The sequence below is a fragment of the Stylophora pistillata genome, unplaced genomic scaffold, assembly GCF_964205215.1.
Source record: "Stylophora pistillata unplaced genomic scaffold, jaStyPist1.2 SCAFFOLD_44, whole genome shotgun sequence".
Classification (NCBI taxonomy): domain Eukaryota; kingdom Metazoa; phylum Cnidaria; class Anthozoa; order Scleractinia; family Pocilloporidae; genus Stylophora; species Stylophora pistillata.
In genome coordinates, this window is record NW_028290959.1 from 628,177 (window position 1) to 639,445 (window position 11,269).

An 11,269-nucleotide genomic window follows, 5' to 3' on the forward strand; every position below is an offset into this window, starting at 1 on the left:
AGGGGTGAGCCTTGTAGTCACGCCTGCTACTTCCACCTATCACATGACCACGCGGCCAAAACGGATTCGCGGGTGCACTAGATAGTCCCAGGGGAGTCGGGGAGTAGGCGCGCACCTCCTGCCAAATCACGGGCGCCGGTGTGGCACGCCTGCGAGTGAGAGGCTGTGCACTATGAGGCACATGTGCTAAAAAAGGCGGTGAGTCTTGTACTCACGCCCGCTACTTGCATGAAAGAAATGACCACGCGGCCAAAATGGATTCCCGGGTGCAGTAGATAGTCTCAGGGGAATCGGGGAGTAGGCGCGCTCCTCCTGCAAGTCACTGGCGTCGGGGTGACACGCCTGCGAGTGAGAGACTGTGCACTAAGAGGCACGTGTGCTAAAGAAGGCGGTGAGCCTTGTATGACAACGCATGCCACTTCCACGAAACGCATGACAACGCGGACAAAACGGATTCCCGGGTGCAGCAGATAGTCCCAGGGGAGTTGGAGAGTAGTCGGGCACCTCCTGCCAAATCACGGCAGCCGTAGTGGCACGCCTGCGAGTGAGAGGCTGTGCACTGTGAGGCACATGTGCTAAAGAAGGCGGTGAGCCTTGTACTCACGCCTGCCACTTCCACGAAACGCATGACAACGCCACCAGAAACAAATCCCAGGTGCACTAGACCCAGCGGATCCTCGGCAATAGACGCGCAACTCTGGGAACTCACGGGCGACGGAGTGGCATGCGTGAGAGTGAGACGGTGTGCAAGAGGAAGGGGTGAGCCTTGTACTCACGCCTGCTACTTCCAAGAAACACATCACCACGCGGTCAAAACGGATTCGCGGGTGCACTAGATAGTCCCAGGGGAGTCGGCGAGTAGGCGGGCACCTCCTGCCAAATCACGGGCGCCGGTGTGGCACGCCTGCGAGTGAGAGGCTGTGCACTATGAGGCACATGTGCTAAAAAAGGCGGTGAGCCTTGTACTCACGCCTGCCACTTCCACAAAACGCATGAAAACGCCACCAAAATGAAATCCCAGGTGCACTAGACACAGGGGAGCCTCGGAAATAGAGCCGCAACTCCGAGAAATCACGGGCGACGGAGTGGCATGCGTGAGAGTGAGAGGCTGTGCAAAAGGAAGGGGTGGGCCTTGTAGTCACGCCTGCTACTTCCACGAAACACATTACCACGCGGCCAAAACGGATGGTTGGGTGCACTAGATAGTCCCAGGGGAGTCGGGGAGTAGGCGCGCACCTCCTGCCAAATCACGGGCGCCGGTGTGGCACGCCTGCGAGGGAGAGGCTGTGCACTATGAGGCACATGTGCTAAAAAAGGCGGTGAGTCTTGTACTCACGCCCGCTACTTGCATGAAAGAAATGACCACGCGGCCAAAATGGATTCCCGGGTGCAGTAGATAGTCTCAGGGGAATCGGGGAGTAGGCGCGCTCCTCCTGCAAGTCACTGGCGTCGGGGTGACACGCCTGCGAGTGAGAGACTGTGCACTAAGAGGCACGTGTGCTAAAGAAGGCGGTGAGCCTTGTATGACAACGCATGCCACTTCCACGAAACGCATGACAACGCGGACAAAACGGATTCCCGGGTGCAGCAGATAGTCCCAGGGGAGTTGGAGAGTAGTCGGGCACCTCCTGCCAAATCACGGCAGCCGTAGTGGCACGCCTGCGAGTGAGAGGCTGTGCACTGTGAGGCACATGTGCTAAAGAAGGCGGTGAGCCTTGTACTCACGCCTGCCACTTCCACGAAACGCATGACAACGCCACCAGAAACAAATCCCAGGTGCACTAGACCCAGCGGATTTTCGGCAATAGACGCGCAACTCTGGGAACTCACGGGCGACGGAGTGGCATGCGTGAGAGTGAGACGGTGTGCAAGAGGAAGGGGTGAGCCTTGTACTCACGCCTGCTACTTCCAAGAAACACATCACCACGCGGTCAAAACGGATTCGCGGGTGCACTAGATAGTCCCAGGGGAGTCGGCGAGTAGGCGGGCACCTCCTGCCAAATCACGGGCGCCGGTGTGGCACGCCTGCGAGTGAGAGGCTGTGCACTATGAGGCACATGTGCTAAAAAAGGCGGTGAGCCTTGTACTCACGCCTGCCACTTCCACAAAACGCATGAAAACGCCACCAAAATGAAATCCCAGGTGCACTAGACACAGGGGAGCCTCGGAAATAGAGCCGCAATTCCGAGAAATCACGGGCGACGGAGTGGCATGCGTGAGAGTGAGAGGCTGTGCAAAAGGAAGGGGTGGGCCTTGTAGTCACGCCTGCTACTTCCACGAAACACATTACCACGCGGCCAAAACGGATGGTCGGGTGCACTAGATAGTCCCAGGGGAGTCGGGGAGTAGGCGTGCACCTCCTGCCAAATCACGGGCGCCGGTGTGGCACGCCTGCGAGGGAGAGGCTGTGCACTATGAGGCACATGTGCTAAAAAAGGCGGTGAGTCTTGTACTCACGCCCGCTACTTGCATGAAAGAAATGACCACGCGGCCAAAATGGATTCCCGGGTGCAGTAGATAGTCTCAGGGGAATCGGGGAGTAGGCGCGCTCCTCCTGCAAGTCACTGGCGTCGGCGTGACACGCCTGCGAGTGAGAGACTGTGCACTAAGTGGCACGTGTGCTAAAGAAGGCGGTGAGCCTTGTATGACAACGCATGCCACTTCCACGAAACGCATGACAACGCGGACAAAACGGATTCTCGGGTGCAGTAGATAGTCCCAGGGGAGTTGGAGAGTAGTCGGGCACCTCCTGCCAAATCACGGCAGCCGTAGTGGCACGCCTGCGAGTGAGAGGCTGTGCACTGTGAGGCACATGTGCTGAAGAAGGCGGTGAGCCTTGTACTCACGCCTGCCACTTCCACGAAACGCATGACAACGCCACCAGAATCAAATCCCAGGTGCACTAGACCCAGCGGATCCTCGGCAATAGACGCGCAACTCCGGGAACTCACGGGCGACGGAGTGGCATGCGTGAGAGTGAGACGGTGTGCAAGAGGAAGGGGTGAGCCTTGTACTCACGCCTGCTACTTCCAAGAAACACATCACCACGCGGTCAAAACGGATTCGCGGGTGCACTAGATAGTCCCAGGGGAGTCGGCGAGTAGGCGCGCACCTCCTGCCAAATCACGGGCGCCGGTGTGGCACGCCTGCGAGTGAGAGGCTGTGCACTATGAGGCACATGTGCTAAAGAAGGCGGTGAGCCTTGTACTCACGCCTGCCACTTCCACAAAACGCATGAAAACGCCACCAAAATGAAATCCCAGGTGCACTAGACCCAGCGGAACCTCGCCAATAGAGGCGCAACTCCGGGAACTCACGGGCGACGGAGTGGCATGCGTGAGAGTGAGACGGTGTGCAAGAGGAAAGGGTGAGCCTAGTACTCACGCCTGCTACTTCCACGAAACACATTACCACGCGGCCAAAACGGATGGTCGGGTGCACTAGATAGTCCCAGGGGAGTCGGGGAGTAGGCGCGCACCTCCTGCCAAATCACGGGCGCCGGTGTGGCACGCCTGCGAGGGAGAGGCTGTGCACTATGAGGCACATGTGCTAAAAAAGGCGGTGAGCCTTGTACTCACGCCTGCCACTTCCACAAAACGCATGAAAACGCCACCAAAATGAAATCCCAGGTGCACTAGACACAGGGGAGCCTCGGAAATAGAGCCGCAACTCCGAGAAATCACGGGCGACGGAGTGGCATGCGTGAGAGTGAGAGGCTGTGCAAAAGGAAGGGGTGAGCCTTGTAGTCACGCCTGCTACTTCCACCTATCACATGACCACGCGGCCAAAACGGATTCGCGGGTGCACTAGATAGTCCCAGGGGAGTCGGGGAGTAGGCGCGCACCTCCTGCCAAATCACGGGCGCCGGTGTGGCACGCCTGCGAGGGAGAGGCTGTGCACTATGAGGCACATGTGCTAAAAAAGGCGGTGAGTCTTGTACTCACGCCCGCTACTTGCATGAAAGAAATGACCACGCGGCCAAAATGGATTCCCGGGTGCAGTAGATAGTCTCAGGGGAATCGGGGAGTAGGCGCGCTCCTCCTGCAAGTCACTGGCGTCGGGGTGACACGCCTGCGAGTGAGAGACTGTGCACTAAGAGGCACGTGTGCTAAAGAAGGCGGTGAGCCTTGTATGACAACGCATGCCACTTCCACGAAACGCATGACAACACGGACAAAACGGATTCCCGGGTGCAGCAGATAGTCCCAGGGGAGTTGGAGAGTAGTCGGGCACCTCCTGCCAAATCACGGCAGCCGTAGTGGCACGCCTGCGAGTGAGAGGCTGTGCACTGTGAGGCACATGTGCTAAAGAAGGCGGTGAGCCTTGTACTCACGCCTGCCACTTCCACGAAACGCATGACAACGCCACCAGAAACAAATCCCAGGTGCACTAGACCCAGCGGATCCTCGGCAATAGACGCGCAACTCTGGGAACTCACGGGCGACGGAGTGGCATGCGTGAGAGTGAGACGGTGTGCAAGAGGAAGGGGTGAGCCTTGTACTCACGCCTGCTACTTCCAAGAAACACATCACCACGCGGTCAAAACGGATTCGCGGGTGCACTAGATAGTCCCAGGGGAGTCGGCGAGTAGGCGGGCACCTCCTGCCAAATCACGGGCGCCGGTGTGGCACGCCTGCGAGTGAGAGGCTGTGCACTATGAGGCACATGTGCTAAAAAAGGCGGTGAGCCTTGTACTCACGCCTGCCACTTCCACAAAACGCATGAAAACGCCACCAAAATGAAATCCCAGGTGCACTAGACACAGGGGAGCCTCGGAAATAGAGCCGCAACTCCGAGAAATCACGGGCGACGGAGTGGCATGCGTGAGAGTGAGAGGCTGTGCAAAAGGAAGGGGTGGGCCTTGTAGTCACGCCTGCTACTTCCACGAAACACATTACCACGCGGCCAAAACGGATGGTCGGGTGCACTAGATAGTCCCAGGGGAGTCGGGGAGTAGGCGTGCACCTCCTGCCAAATCACGGGCGCCGGTGTGGCACGCCTGCGAGGGAGAGGCTGTGCACTATGAGGCACATGTGCTAAAAAAGGCGGTGAGTCTTGTACTCACGCCCGCTACTTGCATGAAAGAAATGACCACGCGGCCAAAATGGATTCCCGGGTGCAGTAGATAGTCTCAGGGGAATCGGGGAGTAGGCGCGCTCCTCCTGCAAGTCACTGGCGTCGGCGTGACACGCCTGCGAGTGAGAGACTGTGCACTAAGTGGCACGTGTGCTAAAGAAGGCGGTGAGCCTTGTATGACAACGCATGCCACTTCCACGAAACGCATGACAACGCGGACAAAACGGATTCTCGGGTGCAGTAGATAGTCCCAGGGGAGTTGGAGAGTAGTCGGGCACCTCCTGCCAAATCACGGCAGCCGTAGTGGCACGCCTGCGAGTGAGAGGCTGTGCACTGTGAGGCACATGTGCTGAAGAAGGCGGTGAGCCTTGTACTCACGCCTGCCACTTCCACGAAACGCATGACAACGCCACCAGAATCAAATCCCAGGTGCACTAGACCCAGCGGATCCTCGGCAATAGACGCGCAACTCCGGGAACTCACGGGCGACGGAGTGGCATGCGTGAGAGTGAGACGGTGTGCAAGAGGAAGGGGTGAGCCTTGTACTCACGCCTGCTACTTCCAAGAAACACATCACCACGCGGTCAAAACGGATTCGCGGGTGCACTAGATAGTCCCAGGGGAGTCGGCGAGTAGGCGCGCACCTCCTGCCAAATCACGGGCGCCGGTGTGGCACGCCTGCGAGTGAGAGGCTGTGCACTATGAGGCACATGTGCTAAAGAAGGCGGTGAGCCTTGTACTCACGCCTGCCACTTCCACAAAACGCATGAAAACGCCACCAAAATGAAATCCCAGGTGCACTAGACCCAGCGGAACCTCGCCAATAGAGGCGCAACTCCGGGAACTCACGGGCGACGGAGTGGCATGCGTGAGAGTGAGACGGTGTGCAAGAGGAAAGGGTGAGCCTAGTACTCACGCCTGCTACTTCCACGAAACACATTACCACGCGGCCAAAACGGATGGTCGGGTGCACTAGATAGTCCCAGGGGAGTCGGGGAGTAGGCGCGCACCTCCTGCCAAATCACGGGCGCCGGTGTGGCACGCCTGCGAGGGAGAGGCTGTGCACTATGAGGCACATGTGCTAAAAAAGGCGGTGAGCCTTGTACTCACGCCTGCCACTTCCACAAAACGCATGAAAACGCCACCAAAATGAAATCCCAGGTGCACTAGACACAGGGGAGCCTCGGAAATAGAGCCGCAACTCCGAGAAATCACGGGCGACGGAGTGGCATGCGTGAGAGTGAGAGGCTGTGCAAAAGGAAGGGGTGAGCCTTGTAGTCACGCCTGCTACTTCCACCTATCACATGACCACGCGGCCAAAACGGATTCGCGGGTGCACTAGATAGTCCCAGGGGAGTCGGGGAGTAGGCGCGCACCTCCTGCCAAATCACGGGCGCCAGTGTGGCACGCCTGCGAGTGAGAGGCTGTGCACTATGAGGCACATGTGCTAAAAAAGGCGGTGAGTCTTGTACTCACGCCCGCTACTTGCATGAAAGAAATGACCACGCGGCCAAAATGGATTCCCGGGTGCAGTAGATAGTCTCAGGGGAATCGGGGAGTAGGCGCGCTCCTCCTGCAAGTCACTGGCGTCGGGGTGACACGCCTGCGAGTGAGAGACTGTGCACTAAGAGGCACGTGTGCTAAAGAAGGCGGTGAGCCTTGTATGACAACGCATGCCACTTCCACGAAACGCATGACAACGCGGACAAAACGGATTCCCGGGTGCAGCAGATAGTCCCAGGGGAGTTGGAGAGTAGTCGGGCACCTCCTGCCAAATCACGGCAGCCGTAGTGGCACGCCTGCGAGTGAGAGGCTGTGCACTGTGAGGCACATGTGCTAAAGAAGGCGGTGAGCCTTGTACTCACGCCTGCCACTTCCACGAAACGCATGACAACGCCACCAGAAACAAATCCCAGGTGCACTAGACCCAGCGGATCCTCGGCAATAGACGCGCAACTCTGGGAACTCACGGGCGACGGAGTGGCATGCGTGAGAGTGAGACGGTGTGCAAGAGGAAGGGGTGAGCCTTGTACTCACGCCTGCTACTTCCAAGAAACACATCACCACGCGGTCAAAACGGATTCGCGGGTGCACTAGATAGTCCCAGGGGAGTCGGCGAGTAGGCGGGCACCTCCTGCCAAATCACGGGCGCCGGTGTGGCACGCCTGCGAGTGAGAGGCTGTGCACTATGAGGCACATGTGCTAAAAAAGGCGGTGAGCCTTGTACTCACGCCTGCCACTTCCACAAAACGCATGAAAACGCCACCAAAATGAAATCCCAGGTGCACTAGACACAGGGGAGCCTCGGAAATAGAGCCGCAACTCCGAGAAATCACGGGCGACGGAGGGGCATGCGTGAGAGTGAGAGGCTGTGCAAAAGGAAGTGGTGGGCCTTGTAGTCACGCCTGCTACTTCCACGAAACACATTACCACGCGGCCAAAACGGATGGTCGGGTGCACTAGATAGTCCCAGGGGAGTCGGGGAGTAGGCGCGCACCTCCTGCCAAATCACGGGCGCCGGTGTGGCACGCCTGCGAGGGAGAGTCTGTGCACTATGAGGCACATGTGCTAAAAAAGGCGGTGAGTCTTGTACTCACGCCCGCTACTTGCATGAAAGAAATGACCACGCGGCCAAAATGGATTCCCGGGTGCAGTAGATAGTCTCAGGGGAATCGGGGAGTAGGCGCGCTCCTCCTGCAAGTCACTGGCGTCGGGGTGACACGCCTGCGAGTGAGAGACTGTGCACTAAGAGGCACGTGTGCTAAAGAAGGCGGTGAGCCTTGTATGACAACGCATGCCACTTCCACGAAACGCATGACAACGCGGACAAAACGGATTCCCGGGTGCAGCAGATAGTCCCAGGGGAGTTGGAGAGTAGTCGGGCACCTCCTGCCAAATCACGGCAGCCGTAGTGGCACGCCTGCGAGTGAGAGGCTGTGCACTGTGAGGCACATGTGCTAAAGAAGGCGGTGAGCCTTGTACTCACGCCTGCCACTTCCACGAAACGCATGACAACGCCACCAGAAACAAATCCCAGGTGCACTAGACCCAGCGGATCCTCGGCAATAGACGCGCAACTCTGGGAACTCACGGGCGACGGAGTGGCATGCGTGAGAGTGAGACGGTGTGCAAGAGGAAGGGGTGAGCCTTGTACTCACGCCTGCTACTTCCAAGAAACACATCACCACGCGGTCAAAACGGATTCGCGGGTGCACTAGATAGTCCCAGGGGAGTCGGCGAGTAGGCGGGCACCTCCTGCCAAATCACGGGCGCCGGTGTGGCACGCCTGCGAGTGAGAGGCTGTGCACTATGAGGCACATGTGCTAAAAAAGGCGGTGAGCCTTGTACTCACGCCTGCCACTTCCACAAAACGCATGAAAACGCCACCAAAATGAAATCCCAGGTGCACTAGACACAGGGGAGCCTCGGAAATAGAGCCGCAACTCCGAGAAATCACGGGCGACGGAGTGGCATGCGTGAGAGTGAGAGGCTGTGCAAAAGGAAGGGGTGGGCCTTGTAGTCACGCCTGCTACTTCCACGAAACACATTACCACGCGGCCAAAACGGATGGTCGGGTGCACTAGATAGTCCCAGGGGAGTCGGGGAGTAGGCGCGCACCTCCTGCCAAATCACGGGCGCCGGTGTGGCACGCCTGCGAGGGAGAGGCTGTGCACTATGAGGCACATGTGCTAAAAAAGGCGGTGAGTCTTGTACTCACGCCCGCTACTTGCATGAAAGAAATGACCACGCGGCCAAAATGGATTCCCGGGTGCAGTAGATAGTCTCAGGGGAATCGGGGAGTAGGCGCGCTCCTCCTGCAAGTCACTGGCGTCGGGGTGACACGCCTGCGAGTGAGAGACTGTGCACTAAGAGGCACGTGTGCTAAAGAAGGCGGTGAGCCTTGTATGACAACGCATGCCACTTCCACGAAACGCATGACAACGCGGACAAAACGGATTCCCGGGTGCAGCAGATAGTCCCAGGGGAGTTGGAGAGTAGTCGGGCACCTCCTGCCAAATCACGGCAGCCGTAGTGGCACGCCTGCGAGTGAGAGGCTGTGCACTGTGAGGCACATGTGCTAAAGAAGGCGGTGAGCCTTGTACTCACGCCTGCCACTTCCACGAAACGCATGACAACGCCACCAGAAACAAATCCCAGGTGCACTAGACCCAGCGGATCCTCGGCAATAGACGCGCAACTCTGGGAACTCACGGGCGACGGAGTGGCATGCGTGAGAGTGAGACGGTGTGCAAGAGGAAGGGGTGAGCCTTGTACTCACGCCTGCTACTTCCAAGAAACACATCACCACGCGGTCAAAACGGATTCGCGGGTGCACTAGATAGTCCCAGGGGAGTCGGCGAGTAGGCGGGCACCTCCTGCCAAATCACGGGCGCCGGTGTGGCACGCCTGCGAGTGAGAGGCTGTGCACTATGAGGCACATGTGCTAAAAAAGGCGGTGAGCCTTGTACTCACGCCTGCCACTTCCACAAAACGCATGAAAACGCCACCAAAATGAAATCCCAGGTGCACTAGACACAGGGGAGCCTCGGAAATAGAGCCGCAACTCCGAGAAATCACGGGCGACGGAGTGGCATGCGTGAGAGTGAGAGGCTGTGCAAAAGGAAGGGGTGGGCCTTGTAGTCACGCCTGCTACTTCCACGAAACACATTACCACGCGGCCAAAACGGATGGTCGGGTGCACTAGATAGTCCCAGGGGAGTCGGGGAGTAGGCGTGCACCTCCTGCCAAATCACGGGCGCCGGTGTGGCACGCCTGCGAGGGAGAGGCTGTGCACTATGAGGCACATGTGCTAAAAAAGGCGGTGAGTCTTGTACTCACGCCCGCTACTTGCATGAAAGAAATGACCACGCGGCCAAAATGGATTCCCGGGTGCAGTAGATAGTCTCAGGGGAATCGGGGAGTAGGCGCGCTCCTCCTGCAAGTCACTGGCGTCGGCGTGACACGCCTGCGAGTGAGAGACTGTGCACTAACTGGCACGTGTGCTAAAGAAGGCGGTGAGCCTTGTATGACAACGCATGCCACTTCCACGAAACGCATGACAACGCGGACAAAACGGATTCTCGGGTGCAGTAGATAGTCCCAGGGGAGTTGGAGAGTAGTCGGGCACCTCCTGCCAAATCACGGCAGCCGTAGTGGCACGCCTGCGAGTGAGAGGCTGTGCACTGTGAGGCACATGTGCTGAAGAAGGCGGTGAGCCTTGTACTCACGCCTGCCACTTCCACGAAACGCATGACAACGCCACCAGAATCAAATCCCAGGTGCACTAGACCCAGCGGATCCTCGGCAATAGACGCGCAACTCCGGGAACTCACGGGCGACGGAGTGGCATGCGTGAGAGTGAGACGGTGTGCAAGAGGAAGGGGTGAGCCTTGTACTCACGCCTGCTACTTCCAAGAAACACATCACCACGCGGTCAAAACGGATTCGCGGGTGCACTAGATAGTCCCAGGGGAGTCGGCGAGTAGGCGCGCACCTCCTGCCAAATCACGGGCGCCGGTGTGGCACGCCTGCGAGTGAGAGGCTGTGCACTATGAGGCACATGTGCTAAAGAAGGCGGTGAGCCTTGTACTCACGCCTGCCACTTCCACAAAACGCATGAAAACGCCACCAAAATGAAATCCCAGGTGCACTAGACCCAGCGGAACCTCGCCAATAGAGGCGCAACTCCGGGAACTCACGGGCGACGGAGTGGCATGCGTGAGAGTGAGACGGTGTGCAAGAGGAAAGGGTGAGCCTAGTACTCACGCCTGCTACTTCCACGAAACACATTACCACGCGGCCAAAACGGATGGTCGGGTGCACTAGATAGTCCCAGGGGAGTCGGGGAGTAGGCGCGCACCTCCTGCCAAATCACGGGCGCCGGTGTGGCACGCCTGCGAGGGAGAGGCTGTGCACTATGAGGCACATGTGCTAAAAAAGGCGGTGAGCCTTGTACTCACGCCTGCCACTTCCACAAAACGCATGAAAACGCCACCAAAATGAAATCCCAGGTGCACTAGACACAGGGGAGCCTCGGAAATAGAGCCGCAACTCCGAGAAATCACGGGCGACGGAGTGGCATGCGTGAGAGTGAGAGGCTGTGCAAAAGGAAGGGGTGAGCCTTGTAGTCACGCCTGCTACTTCCACCTATCACATGACCACGCGGCCAAAACGGATTCGCGGGTGCACTAGA